Source organism: Ctenocephalides felis, unplaced genomic scaffold (assembly GCF_003426905.1).
Source record: "Ctenocephalides felis isolate EL2017-DRISC unplaced genomic scaffold, ASM342690v1 CF-g0.4_SCAFFOLD_00217, whole genome shotgun sequence".
In the NCBI taxonomy this organism is placed as follows: domain Eukaryota; kingdom Metazoa; phylum Arthropoda; class Insecta; order Siphonaptera; family Pulicidae; genus Ctenocephalides; species Ctenocephalides felis.
Window position 1 is genome coordinate 1 of NW_020536371.1, and position 15,000 is coordinate 15,000.

At 41.3% G+C, this 15,000-nt stretch overlaps 2 non-coding genes across 2 annotated transcripts in view; both read left to right on the top strand.

The window, feature by feature from the left end:
* The first annotated feature begins 13,753 nt into the window (after positions 1-13,753).
* Positions 13,754-13,908, top strand: LOC113385803. Its single transcript, XR_003368006.1, has one exon. It is a non-coding gene; the product is annotated as a 5.8S ribosomal RNA (ribosomal RNA).
* A 327-nt stretch (positions 13,909-14,235) lies between these two features.
* Positions 14,236-15,000, top strand: part of LOC113385870 — a 3,887-nt gene continuing 3,122 nt past the window's right edge. Inside the window, exon 1 of the ribosomal RNA XR_003368007.1 lies at positions 14,236-15,000. This exon is cut by the window's right edge and continues 3,122 nt beyond it. This is a non-coding gene — a ribosomal RNA (large subunit ribosomal RNA).

The following is a 15,000-nucleotide window of genomic DNA, read 5'->3' on the forward strand; positions in this document are numbered from 1 at the left end:
TCTCCCTATCAATAGGAATCGAATTGTTTTTGAACCATTCAAATCGGTTGATCCATACGCCTGAAAACGTGGACGAAAAAATGCGGACGTACAAAACACACACAGATCCATTTTCTGAGGTATGCCAAAATGTTCAGAAACCTACAAAACGTCGAGAAATGCAAAAAAAAATTATTTTCGATTATCGGCCCATTACTATAACTACACTACGGGAAGTTGATTAAATATAAAAGATTGAGATTCATAATATAAAAGTATGCTGCGAATCGATTAGAATATTTTCAAAATGAATTGTATACATTTATTTATACATATTTATTTATTTATGTATTATCTATTTAACTTTATACATTTTTAACTTCCCGTAGGGTAAGTTATAGTAATCGCAAAAAATTCGAAAATGAAAATTTTTATATATTTATACGTTTCAAAACCTTCTAAACATTTTGGCATACCTTAGAAAAAATGGATGTATGTATGTGTGTGTGTGTTTTTTTATAGAGGTGCGAAAAAAAAAATCTTCATGAGACACCGCCATCGTTGGTACTCCGCTGTCCATCCTACAGCAGACAACGACGGACGGCAGTGTGGAGATTTTTACCCACTAAAAAAAAAAAACACTCCTCTCCCCCTCCCCGCAGATGGTACGGAGAGGACTAGAACCGCGTTAGCATTACATCAATCCAGTCCGTGCTGCGTCTTGCGACGCCTGCTTTCGACTACTGGTTCCTTTCTCCGGTTTTATCCTTCAAAAGATGCTGTGCATAAGCTGCTACAGCTGACCAGTTTTCTTCTTCTTTTATCATGTAGGTCACAAGACTTGTGGGGGGGGGGGGGTCAGCCTGGTGCCTATAATGTGCTCGCGTTGTTGTTACGATAGTCCTTCCACCGAGCACATTCAAAGAACGTGTGCTCAGCGTCGTCGATTTTATCTGGACAATATTTGCACATTGGCGTGCTATGCAAGCCCATCTTAAAAAGATAGGCATTAAACTGTCCATGTCCTGTCAGTAGCTAGGTCAGAAAGAAATCTGTGTCCCCGTATTGTCGAGAGAGCCAGACGCTAATTTCCGGAATCAGACGCTATTTTTCGTCTATCTGCCCGTCTCTCCTGACGTTCACGGATTTTGCCATTCTTGTAAAGTTTCTTTTTTATTCTTAACCTTGTTTCTTTGGAGCTGTCGCCACTTATTTTAGCGTCGTAAAATTTTACTCTCTCGAATGCTAGCAAGTCAATTGGTATGGCTTCTGCTATTACCATTTACAGCTGCTTCAGAGACCGTGCGATAGGCACAGGTAACTCTTAGAGCTCCTCGTCTTTGCACTGACGCTATTTTGCGCCGATATGTTTTGCTCCGTATAGCAGCACAGAATGGACTACCTCAAGCAGGACTCGTCGTTTTAGGGTTCGTGGTCCCAAGCAGTTAGCCAGTATCCTTGACAAGTTGGATACTGTCTTGCTAGCTTTTATGCATGCATTATCGACATGTTCACGGAAGGATAACTTCTCATATATTATTACTCCCAAGTAGCGCAAGGCCCTTGTCGACGTCAAAGTTGTCTCTCCTATGTCTACAGCGAATGGTTTTGGAAACCATTTTTGTCGGGTCAAGACAACCATCTCCGTTTTCTGTTTGGCGAGTTTTAGGTGGTTTTTCTCAAGCCAGGTCTATATAGTATCGACGGTCTCTCGAACGAGTAGTTTAGCCTCCTTAGTGGTGTCCACTACGGTTGTAGCTGCAACGTCATCCGCAAAGCCCGTGAGTTTCACCTGCTTCGGCGAGGGGATATCCAGGAGCTCGTCGTAGACAGCGTTCCACAGATCGGCTCCTAAGATTGAGCCTTGAGGTACACCAGCTGTAACCTCGTGTTCTTGAGGACCTTCCGTCGTTTCCACTATCAACTTTCTCTCATCAAGGTAGTCGTCTATTAGTCCTAGATTCTCTGGCTTCATGTCAAAATTATGCTCTAGGGCGTTTAAAATATCCTCCCAATTCGCACTGTTAAAGGCGTTTTTTACATCGAATGTGACGAGGAGTCACATTTTACGAGCTTCAAAACTACCACGCCATGTTTCTCTTGCTGTTTCCGTTGATCATTGCAAATCTCCTTCCACAATCCGGCTTTAGCTGATTTTCTGGCTTTATTTAGGGTCTTTTTTGCCTGTTTGTTTTCGTTTGTATACAAATCTTGGTAGGGAGAGCGTTTTGCAGCTCTTGTGGCGCGGCAACGTAGTGCGTGGCATCTTTTCCGCAGTTCTGCTATCTCTGATGACCACCAATATGCTGGACTGTGTACACCCTGTTTTTCGTGGTCGTGGCATAGAGGCGTTACATGAGGTGATAATAGCATTCATAGTTCTAAGGACTGTTTCTTCCGTCTCTCTGCGGATACTTAGTGTTGGATAAACTTGAAGAGTAGATGCGTTTTGCTCGAGAGCTGTTCGCAACGCTTTAGGGTCAAGCTTCTTAGCATTCCACCTCCGTTTGTAAAAGACGCATGGTCGAGTCGGACCAGATCCAATACTAAATGTCACATGCTGATGATCACTGCCACTATACTCTTCAGATACAGTCCAGTCTGCAATCATGTTCGCTATCCTTGGAGTCACCAATGTTATGTCGAGGATAGATTCCTGATATCCTGGTCTTCTAAAAGTTGTAATACTCCCAATATTTAGCACAGTAAGGTCCAATATTGCAGCAAAGTCTGCCACTTCATTTCATCTGGTGTCCGAGTATTCGGCGCCCCATTCAGCAGATTTTGCGTTGAAATCATCAGCTACGCTTGCCGAGAGTGTCTTCTATGCTTGCCATTCTCTGGCGAAATACGCTAATCCCCTCATTTGGTGAAAGGTAGACGCTCACACAGTAGGTCGGGGGAGTCTTGATCCAGACGAAACCCTCGCCGCTTCCGTTGTCATTGACGGTGATTTTCTTCGAGTTTGTGATCCATATTGCCGCCGTGCCATATTTATCTGCGAACCATGATTTATCCTGAATATTCATATATTGCTCGCAGATAAGGCAGATATCGATCTTATCTTCAAAGATACGTTGACGCAGTAGTATTGGCGCCAAGGCACATCTATTCAGATTACCTTGTACAAATCGTGTCATTTCTGTTCTCTCGTGGCTTCGGCAAGTGCTACACGGAATGCCTTACAGGTACCGGATCCAGCAACATGGCTCCCGCTGTTCTGGTCCTCTTTGTCTACTGTACGTAGAAAGCACTTTGGCTTTTCCGTGCAGTCTACAGACTTGTGATTTTCCCCGCCGCATTTGTAGCGATACTTGCTTCTGTCTGGTCCCCCGCATTTATGCGTTTGGTGTCCGAAACCGAGGCATCTAAAGCAGCGGGCTACTTTAACAACTGGGCGAATGCGACAGGTGACCCACCCAATTCTTATGCGAGCCCTATTTAGGGCTTAGGTTGCATTAGCCTCATTTATCTCACAAAAGGCCGCTCGTTGTCCTCTTGATATTACTTTGGTCAAGTTCACTTGTCGAATTTCCAGTTTTGTCGTAGAGTTCCGATTGAATGCGTTGCGGACATAGTTTTCGGTAGAGACACCATCAAGGTCAAGAATCTCTATCGTCGTCAGCGGTGTCAGTGTTTTCACCGTTCCTATGTTTTCAGTTGCTGCGCTTATCACGTCTGCAAAGGCTGCACTATCTTCGGACTTGGGACTCATTTCCAGTAATACACCTCCATATCTTGTCTGTTTGATGGACTTTATATCCACGCCAGTCTCTGTCGGGTTTACTTTTTCCTTGATCTTCTTAAGAATATCAGCGTACGTTCGTCCTTCAGCTGGTTGAACCAGAACAGCCTTGGTTCTATGTTTCTTCCGTGTTTTCCTATGATGGCTGTTTCTGTGCTTAGCACTATCATTTGATTCGATTTTTTCGGTTTCCGGTTTCTCGGTTTCCTTCAAGGTTACTTTCGGATCCGGTGCCCCTTTCTTTTTTGAACTTCGTCGAGCCACCTCCGTCCAGTTATTTTCTACAGCCGATTTTTTGGGCGGATGTGTTTCCGGGTCAGAGGCGGGGCTAAGTGACGATAGCAGCCTTTTGTTTGTGCTTTGCTCCTGGGTCTTAGGGGTTGGTGTCTGAGTTACACCCGGCTGAATAGTTGTCTCGGGAGAGGTCTGTATAGTTTCTGTGCTAATCGACCTGATTAGCTCCTTTATTCTGCTGTGAACATTGTTCTTATCTTTGACATACTCTGCTAGCTCGTCAATTTTGGAGCCAAGTCGCTCCATCGGCGTTTAACGACATCTAGGCGATGGTGCAAAGTTTACTCTGTCTCGGTGAAAATTACCAGGAACCTTGTTGCCTCCTTTTACTATAGCGGCTTTGGCCGCATCCTGCTCGACGTCCATAAATACGTCACTTGTCGACGTCGACGTCTATTTAAATGGTCCTCCAGAGCAAAAGGTCGTCTCCGAAAGCGGTGCCTTGGGAAGTGGAGGGGTGGTCACTCTTACAGCTACCTCCATTGCTGTAAGAGCTTGTGACCATTGGAGCGGGAAAAAAAACATCCATTCCGGCCGTGCACCTTCTTCCTTCATTGGCATCCTCTTGCTCCCGTGGGTGCGGCACGTTGATGCCGGGAGTTTCCACGCACGGTGTGCTATATGGATCACCCACACATCTCTTTCGAGCAGTGTCTCCTCATCCGCTTCCTTACGTGAACCTAGGTCGGATGTTGTAACATATTTTCAAGAGTTGTAGATATTTTCACATTTTTCAATAGTTTTCACAAAATTGGAAAGGTGCCCCAGTAAATAAACAGTCTAAACGCAATTGGGCAAACATTTGTAACAGAGTGGCGCTTAGACTATGCTTATCCTGCAAAATTACAAATATATTTTTGGAAAAAAAATCAGAAACAAAATTTTTTTCTGAAAGCAATTATTTTGTTGAAACAAGCTGAAAGTTTTTTGAATCATTTAAATCAGACGCTTAGTTCTCTCAAAAACTGCCATTTTTTTGTACATTTAGCTCTGGACCTGCCTTTGTCAAAAATTAATCATCACTTCTCCCCGTTATTACGAATTGAATGTTTTTTGGATCATTCAAAAGCGATGCTCCGATCTCTCAAAAACTTGATTTCTATATCCTGAACTTTTTGCTCCGTATCTCCGAAACGGCTGGACCTGCCTTTGCCAAAAACTAATCAGCACATCTCCCTATCAATAGGAATCGAATGTTTTTGAACCATTCAAATCGGTTGATCCATACGCCTGAAAACGTGGACGAAAAAATGCGGACGTACAAAACACACACAGATCCATTTTTTCTGAGGTATGCCAAAATGTTCAGAAACCTACAAAACGTCGAGAAATGCAAAAAAAAATATTTTCGATTATCGGCCCATTACTATAACTACACTACGGGAAGTTGATTAAATATAAAAGATTGAGATTCATAATATAAAAGTATGCTGCGAATCGATTAGAATATTTTCAAAATGAATTGTATACATTTATTTATACATATTTATTTATTTATGTATTATCTATTTAACTTTATACATTTTTAACTTCCCGTAGGGTAAGTTATAGTAATCGCAAAAAATTCGAAAATGAAAATTTTTATATATTTATACGTTTCAAAACCTTCTAAACATTTTGGCATACCTTAGAAAAAATGGATGTATGTATGTGTGTGTGTGTTTTTTTTATAGAGGTGCGAAAAAAATTCTTCATGAGACACCGCCATCGTTGGTACTCCACTGTCCATCCTACAGCAGACAACGACGGACGGCAGTGTGGAGATTTTTACCCACTAAAAAAAAACACTCCTCTCCCCTCTCCCCGCAGATGGTACAGAGAGGACTAGAACCGCGTTAGCATTACATCAATCCAGTCCGTGCTGCGTCTTGCGACGCCTGCTTTCGACTACTGGTTCCTTTCTCCGGTTTTATCCTTCAAAAGATGCTGTGCATAAGCTGCTACAGCTGACCAGTTTTCTTCTTCTTTTATCATGTAGGTCACAAGACTTGTGGGGGGGGGTCAGCCTGGTGCCTATAATGTGCTCGGCGTTGTTACGATAGTCCTTCCACCGAGCACATTCAAAGAACGTGTGCTCAGCGTCGTCGATTTTATCTGGACAATATTTGCACATTGGCGTGCTATGCAAGCCCATCTTAAAAAGATAGGCATTAAACTGTCCATGTCCTGTCAGTAGCTAGGTCAGAAAGAAATCTGTGTCCCCGTATTGTCGAGAGAGCCAGACGCTAATTTCCGGAATCAGACGCTATTTTTCGTCTATCTGCCCTGACGTCCACGGATTTTGCCACTCTTGTAAAGTTTCTTTTTTTATTCTTAACCTTGTTTCTTTGGAGCTGTCGCCACTTATTTTAGCGTCGTAAAATTTTACTCTCTCGAATGCTAGCAAGTCAATTGGTATGGCTTCTGCTATTACCATTACAGCTGCTTCAGAGACCGTGCGATAGGCACAGGTAACTCTTAGAGCTCCTCGTCTTTGCACTGACGCTATTTTGCGCCGATATGTTTTGCTCCGTATAGCAGCACAGAATGGACTACCTCAAGCAGGACTCGTCGTTTTAGGGTTCGTGGTCCCAAGCAGTTAGCCAGTATCCTTGACAAGTTGGATACTGTCTTGCTAGCTTTTATGCATGCATTATCGACATGTTCACGGAAGGATAACTTCTCATATATTATTACTCCCAAGTAGCGCAAGGCCCTTGTCGACGTCAAAGTTGTCTCTCCTATGTCTACAGCGAATGGTTTTGGAAACCATTTTTGTCGGGTCAAGACAACCATCTCCGTTTTCTGTTTGGCGAGTTTTAGGTGGTGTTTCTCAAGCCAGGTCTATATAGTATCGACGGTCTCTCGAACGAGTAGTTTAGCCTCCTTAGTGGTGTCCACTACGGTTGTAGCTGCAACGTCATCCGCAAAGCCCGTGAGTTTCACCTGCTTCGGCGAGGGGATATCCAGGAGCTCGTCGTAGACAGCGTTCCACAGATCGGCTCCTAAGATTGAGCCTTGAGGTACACCAGCTGTAACCTCGTGTTCTTGAGGACCTTCCGTCGTTTCCACTATCAACTTTCTCTCATCAAGGTAGTCGTCTATTAGTCCTAGATTCTCTGGCTTCATGTCATAATTATGCTCTAGGGCGTTTAAAATATCCTCCCAATTCGCACTGTTAAAGGCGTTTTTTACATCGAATGTGACGAGGAGTCACATTTTACGAGCTTCAAAACTACCACGCCATGTTTCTCTTGCTGTTTCCGTTGATCATTGCAAATCTCCTTCCACAATCCGGCTTTAGCTGATTTTCTGGCTTTATTTAGGGTCTTTTTTGCCTGTTTGTTTTCGTTTGTATACAAATCTTGGTAGGGAGAGCGTTTTGCAGCTCTTGTGGCGCGGCAACGTAGTGCGTGGCATCTTTTCCGCAGTTCTGCTATCTCTGATGACCACCAATATGCTGGACTGTGTACACCCTGTTTTTCGTGGTCGTGGCATAGAGGCGTTACATGAGGTGATAATAGCATTCATAGAATTGTTGCACAATTCACCACACTATTGTTTGTTTTATTGGTCACAACACACACAGTACCTTCCTTCCCCAGGATAGTTTGCTGGAACGCGTCTCAAGTGCCAGTTCAAGGGTTGAAAGATTCTAATTAGATATAATAATTGCATATGCAATCATGATCTCGTTGCATGCTTTCAAAAGGTTGATCCCTGCAGTCGTGGATCCGGAAGTGTCTCTTGACAGGTATTTTAAGCAATAGTGGGTTAGGTATAAAGGTTAAAGAATTTCCAATTGGAAAGTGAATTGTTAAGGATTAGTAATTAGGATTGGAATCAAAGGAGATTCAGGTTTAGAATTTTGTCTATCTGCGTTAAAGTGTGTTTAAGTAAAATTATTCATAAGGATGTTGGTATGTTATGTAAGTGTTTCCGATATCTCATTTTAACGTGCTTTATGAGATTTAATAGATAAATAGATAATAAATCCATAGTTTCGAAATGAAGGGTCTTTGATATTTATTAAAAGTTTAATTGCTAAATTTTTTGTTGCCCTTGTGTTAATTGATTTATGTTGTAATATCATATGAAATCGTTTTAAGTTTGATGCTGCGTCAACAAAATTTGAACAGTTTTTTGAATATATTTTGTAAATTTTGCAACTTTGCGTAATGGACCATTTTTGTGTAGCCACAAAGTATTTTGCAGTCAAATAAAAAGTCTGTTCAATATAAAGAGCTTTAGTGATACAACAATCAATCAAGATAATTCCACATTCCATTATTGTTATTGGAATTTTAAAACTTAAACAGTCGTTTGTATCGAAAGATTTTCGTAACCGCAATGGAAATCGTAAGTTTAGATTAACTGCAGTATTAGAAGCCAAAAAGTTTATATTACAATTTGTTTCTATTTTGTCTACTTTATCGGTTACCAAGGCTTTCCGCTTGTATGATAGATGAGGTTTTATAAGAAATAAAGTAACCGTATAGTTATTCAAATAATATTTCTTATCAAATGTGAAGTTTAATGCGCGTTTTTCTTTCTGTATAAGATTTGCTAAAAGTTCAAGTCGTTGAAGTGGTATATTTTTTAAAGCCATTGCTTTAGATTTCAATGTAGTTAAATATATTTTAGTATTAGAATTTTTCCCGGTAGAGCATAAATAGGTAAAAGTTCTGTATACCCATTTTATCGTGTGACGGACTGTTTCTTCCGTCTCTCTGCGGATACTTAGTGTTGGATAAACTTGAAGAGTAGATGCGTTTTGCTCGAGAGCTGTTCGCAACGCTTTAGGGTCAAGCTTCTTAGCATTCCACTTCCGTTTGTAAAAGACGCATGGTCGAGTCGGACCAGATCCAATACTAAATGTCACATGCTGATGATCACTGCCACTATACTCTTCAGATACAGTCCAGTCTGCAATCATGTTCGCTATCCTTGGAGTCACCAATGTTATGTCGAGGATAGATTCCTGATATCCTGGTCTTCTAAAAGTTGTAATACTCCCAATATTTAGCACAGTAAGGTCCAATATTGCAGCAAAGTCTGCCACTTCATTTCATCTGGTGTCCGAGTATTCGGCGCCCCATTCAGCAGATTTTGCGTTGAAATCATCAGCTACGCTTGCCGAGAGTGTCTTCTATGCTTGCCATTTTCTGGCGAAATACGCTAATCCCCTCATTTGGTGAAAGGTAGACGCTCACACAGTAGGTCGGGGGAGTCTTGATCCAGACGAAACCCTCGCCGCTTCCGTTGTCATTGACGGTGATTTTCTTCGAGTTTGTGATCCATATTGCCGCCGTGCCATATTTATCTGCGAACCATGTTTTATCCTGAATATTCATATATTGCTCGCAGATAAGGCAGATATCGATCTTATCTTCAAAGATACGTTGACGCAGTAGTATTGGCGCCAAGGCACATCTATTCAGATTACCTTGTACAAATCGTGTCATTTCTGTTCTCTCGTGGCTTCGGCAAGTGCTACACGGAATGCCTTACAGGTACCGGATCCAGCAACATGGCTCCCGCTGTTCTGGTCCTCTTTGTCTACTGTACGTAGAAAGCACTTTGGCTTTTCCGTGCAGTCTACAGACTTGTGATTTTCCCCGCCGCATTTGTAGCGATACTTGCTTCTGTCTGGTCCCCCGCATTTATGCGTTTGGTATCCGAAACCGAGGCATCTAAAGCAGCGGGCTACTTTAACAACTGGGCGAATGCGACAGGTGACCCACCCAATTCTTATGCGAGCCCTATTTAGGGCTTAGGTTGCATTAGCCTCATTTATCTCACAAAAGGCCGCTCGTTGTCCTCTTGATATTACTTTGGTCAAGTTCACTTGTCGAATTTCCAGTTTTGTCGTAGAGTTCCGATTGAATGCGTTGCGGACATCGTTTTCGGTAGAGACACCATCAAGGTCAAGAATCTCTATCGTCGTCAGCGGTGTCAGTGTTTTCACCGTTCCTATGTTTTCAGTTGCTGCGCTTATCACGTCTGCAAAGGCTGCACTATCTTCGGACTTGGGACTCATTTCCAGTAATACACCTCCATATCTTGTCTGTTTGATGGACTTTATATCCACGCCAGTCTCTGTCGGGTTTACTTTTTCCTTGATCTTCTTAAGAATATCAGCGTACGTTCGTCCTTCAGCTGGTTGAACCAGAACAGCCTTGGTTCTATGTTTCTTCCGTGTTTTCCTATGATGGCTGTTTCTGTGCTTAGCACTATCATTTGATTCGATTTTTTCGGTTTCCGGTTTCTCGGTTTCCTTCAAGGTTACTTTCGGATCCGGTGCCCCTTTCTTTTTTGAACTTCGTCGAGCCACCTCCGTCCAGTTATTTTCTACAGCCGATTTTTTGGGCGGATGTGTTTCCGGGTCAGAGGCGGGGCTAAGTGACGATAGCAGCCTTTTGTTTGTGCTTTGCTCCTGGGTCTTAGGGGTTGGTGTCTGAGTTACACCCGGCTGAATAGTTGTCTCGGGAGAGGTCTGTATAGTTTCTGTGCTAATCGACCTGATTAGCTCCTTTATTCTGCTGTGAACATTGTTCTTATCTTTGACATACTCTGCTAGCTCGTCAATTTTGGAGCCAAGTCGCTCCATCGGCGTTTAACGACATCTAGGCGATGGTGCAAAGTTTACTCTGTCTCGGTGAAAATTACCAGGAACCTTGTTGCCTCCTTTTACTATAGCGGCTTTGGCCGCATCCTGCTCGACGTCCATAAATACGTCACTTGTCGACGTCGACGTCTATTTAAATGGTCCTCCAGAGCAAAAGGTCGTCTCCGAAAGCGGTGCCTTGGGAAGTGGAGGGGTGGTCACTCTTACAGCTACCTCCATTGCTGTAAGAGCTTGTGACCATTGGAGCGGGAAAAAAAACATCCACTCCGGCCGTGCACCTTCTTCCTTCATTGGCATCCTCTTGCTCCCGTGGGTGCGGCACGTTGATGCCGGGAGTTTCCACGCACGGTGCGCTATATGGATCACCCACACATCTCTTTCGAGCAGTGTCTCCTCATCCGCTTCCTTACGTGAACCTAGGTCGGATGTTGTAACCAACCCTTCTAGCCAAAAGGGGAGTTTTTGATTTGTTACTTCTCAGCTCCGATGCCAAATTTGGTCCTGGAAGGCTATTTTGACAAATTTTGTACTTTGAAAACTTCAGTCAAGTATTATGCAAATGCTTTGCACTTTTTAGCATAACTTTTTGCGTTTTGTAAGTTAAATAATATTTATTAAATGATTTACCATTAGATTTGTAGCATTATAAAGTGTTATATAGTTATTTACTTGTTTTGCTTAATAAATTTATGAACGTTTTGCATTAATAGAATTTATTATAATTCCTATTTAAGTATTAAAAAAATATGTTGATAATAAATATGTTGCCATATTTGTTCCTTCCAATTCAAATAAGTAAAATAGCCCACAATAATGATGTTACAATAGATGAAATTGTAACAAGCGCAAACGATAGTGCTCAAATCCCTTCATAATTCAGCGATTTACAACCTTTTTTTCCTTGCGCCCCCCTTTTGAAAGAAAAAAATATTGCGCCCCTCCTAATTTTTTTAACAATTTAATTTAAATATACTTAATTGAAATTATGATTTATTCAATCTCGTACCAAATAATGCACAATATACATACATACAAAAATAAACATACAAAAATATACATACTAAAATATACATACAAACATAACTATTGATTATAAGAAAAAATAATTTTAAATTTAATAAAAACAAATGATATAATATTTCACGCAACATTAAAAAATTAATGCGACGGTTGAGCTTGTTTTTTAGCACAAATTATCTCAAACCGCCATTTACATACCATTACATATATACCATTTTCAATACTACTCGCCGTAGCTTTGCCATCAATTGCCTTACAGAATAACAACTCTTCTCAAATATCATTTTCCATAACATATCTTATATATGTTATTAAGTGTGCATCCTTAGCAACATCGGTAGCATCATCTACTTGCAACGCGAAAGAAGATAATTTATTTTTTTCTATCAACTGATCGCAAAGATCATCAGATATATCTGATATTCGTCTTCCCACCGTATTATGTGCCAGCGGAATGCTTTTAATTTGATCAGCATATGATTCACCAAACATCGTAACTATTATGTCAATAGCTGCTGGTAGTACTAAAGTTTCTCCTATTGAATGGGGTTTTTTTGCATTTAGCAATTCTATATGAAACTTTGTATGACGAATCTAATTTTCTTTGGAAAAATTCTTTTGTTTTGCCAACATGATCGGCGTGCACTTTTTCCAGATGTCGTGTTAATTTATTTGGTTTCATGCTATCTGAGGCCAAAGTATTCATACACAGCAAACACATTGGCCGTTCTTGACCATTAATGATCTTATACGTAAATCCCAATGATAAGTACATTGGATCATATTTTCTATGTTTAGTTTTACTATTTTGTGAAGTACATTTCCATTATTTTCACCACCCTCTTCTTCTGCTTCATTAAATTTTCTTTTCAACCCAGTCACGTATTTATCCATTACAAACGGTTTTTATAACAAATCAAAGAAAATCACTTTTTCACTACTTTTCACAATAATTCCTGGCTAATAATGTGCTAAAACTAAAGCTATAAATTTTAACTCAATAATAATTTAGAAATGATTTTTTCTATATATCAACGCGTGTATTTCCAGCACAACTAACGAACTAATTCGATTTATAGATAATAGAATAAAAAGGAAGCTTTTGTTTATTTACTTTAGTTAGTCTCGAGTAAGCACGTGAATATTCGATATGATCCGAGTGCTTATCTTTTGTTTATAGGCCTACAGCTCACTCGGCTACAAACGCAAAAACGAAATATTTTGAATGCACCAAAAGTATAGTATATTCATGCTATTACATTTGTCCTGATAAAATTGCAGCGAAAATTGTAGATTACTTGCATGTAATCAAGCAAGGGGGTCCACGCGCCCCACAGGTTGTAAATCGCTGTCATAATTTATTCGAAGGTTAATTTTTTCGCTAACGAATATATATCAAAATAAATTACTCGACATAAGCAGTTAGTCATATTTTTGATTAAACAGTATAAAAAATCGTAAAAACCAATAACGCCGTACAGAAGAATGGTATACTGCGCTAAAAAATTTAGATTTTGTGGTGAAAATCACGGCAAATCTTTGATAAAGTTATTATTATTGTGCGTTGAACTTACACTGAATTTCCAAAAAAATGCAAACTTAATACCGCAATCCCAAAAGCTAGAGCTCTTGTAGCACATTTTAAACATAGTGCGAAATCGTCATGTATTCTGCAAGAATTGCAAAATCAAATCAACTTAGATTACTAAGAAAATATATTTAAAAAAATATTGACGGTTAAAGATGCGCTATGCGCAGCAATACACTTTGCAATTTTAGAATATTGTGTGAAGATTCTACAGCCATTGAAAATTGTGACTAAAACATTGTCAGGTGAATTTTATCTCACCTTATGCAGCGTTATAATTATAAATCAGGTGGTAATTAAAAACTGTAAATAAAAGAACACCAACATCTATTGCTGAAAAGAATTTGCAACAAATGTTGTTGAGGAGTATATTTGGTTATTTAGAAATTGATCATATCATAACAAAAGTGTAAATTTTTGACGTCATACGAATGAATCATACTAGTTTCAGAATCGCCCGAGTTATCTTAAACGATTTCGAGGGAATCACGATCGAAACATGTATAAATATATATAAAATCACCCTGAACGGTGGATCACTTGGCTCGTGGGTCGATGAAGAACGCAGCTAATTGCGCGTCGACATGTGAACTGCAGGATACATGAACATTGACATTTCGAACGCACATTGCGGTCCTCGGATACTGTTCCCGGACCACCTCTGGCTGAGAGTCGTATAACATTACCAGACTGCCGCTTGCTTTAAACGGCTTGCCGGCGAATGATGGAGTTTCGCGTATATGCGTGCTCTTAAATAATTCACTCAACGTGTGAGCCAGTCCACTTTGCAACATCGGACATTTCCGTTCGTTGACGTTCTGTGGGATTACGGCGGGTTGTGTGTCCTAGAGATTTTATATTCTTGCGACCCTCCCAATAACCGGAAACCCGAACTCTTCGAAATGCGGTTTCGTTCCGGCAAATTTGGACGATTCAAAGGTTCCTCGTCGATTTTGTGTGCGCTTGCTTACTAACGTTTGCAAGCACATCATAATCATAATACGACCTCAGAGCAGATGAGATTACCCGCTGAATTTAAGCATATTACTAAGCGGTGGAAAAGAAACTAACTAGGATTCCCTTAGTAGCGGCGAGCGAACAGGGAAGAGCCCAGCACTAAATCCCGCGGCCGGAGACGGACGCTGGGAAATGTAGTGTTAGAGAGGATCCGATTATCTCGGTGCGTTGCGGCGAGTTCAAGTCCATCTTGAATGGGGCCATTTACCCATAGAGGGTGCCAGGCCCGTAGCGACCGTTGCGCGTATCGAGAGGATCTCTCCTCAGAGTCGAGTTGCTTGAGAGTGCAGCTCTAAGTGGGTGGTAAACTCCATCTAAGGCTAAATATGACCATGAGACCGATAGCGAACAAGTACCGTGAGGGAAAGTTGAAAAGAACTTTGAAGAGAGAGTTCAAGAGTACGTGAAACCGTTCAGGGGTAAACCTGAGAAACCCGAAAGATCGAAAGGAGAGATTCAATGTTATCGTTGTCTTCCATTTATTGGCGTGCGATTGACCGGGATTCGTCCTGCGATACGCCGTCGGTTTATGCGTTAGGCGGCGATGGCATGCACTTCTCTCTCAGTAGGACGTCGCGACCCGTTTGGTGTCGATCTACGACCGCGGCGGTAGCCTGTCACGAATTTATTCGCGTCAGACCCCGCGTGCTCCGGTCGACTGCCAGACGGTATAAACGATATGGTATAGGGTCGCTTTTAAGCGTTCGGCCGGTTGCAAGCACGGACGGTTATTGGCCGTCGGACCTGTCC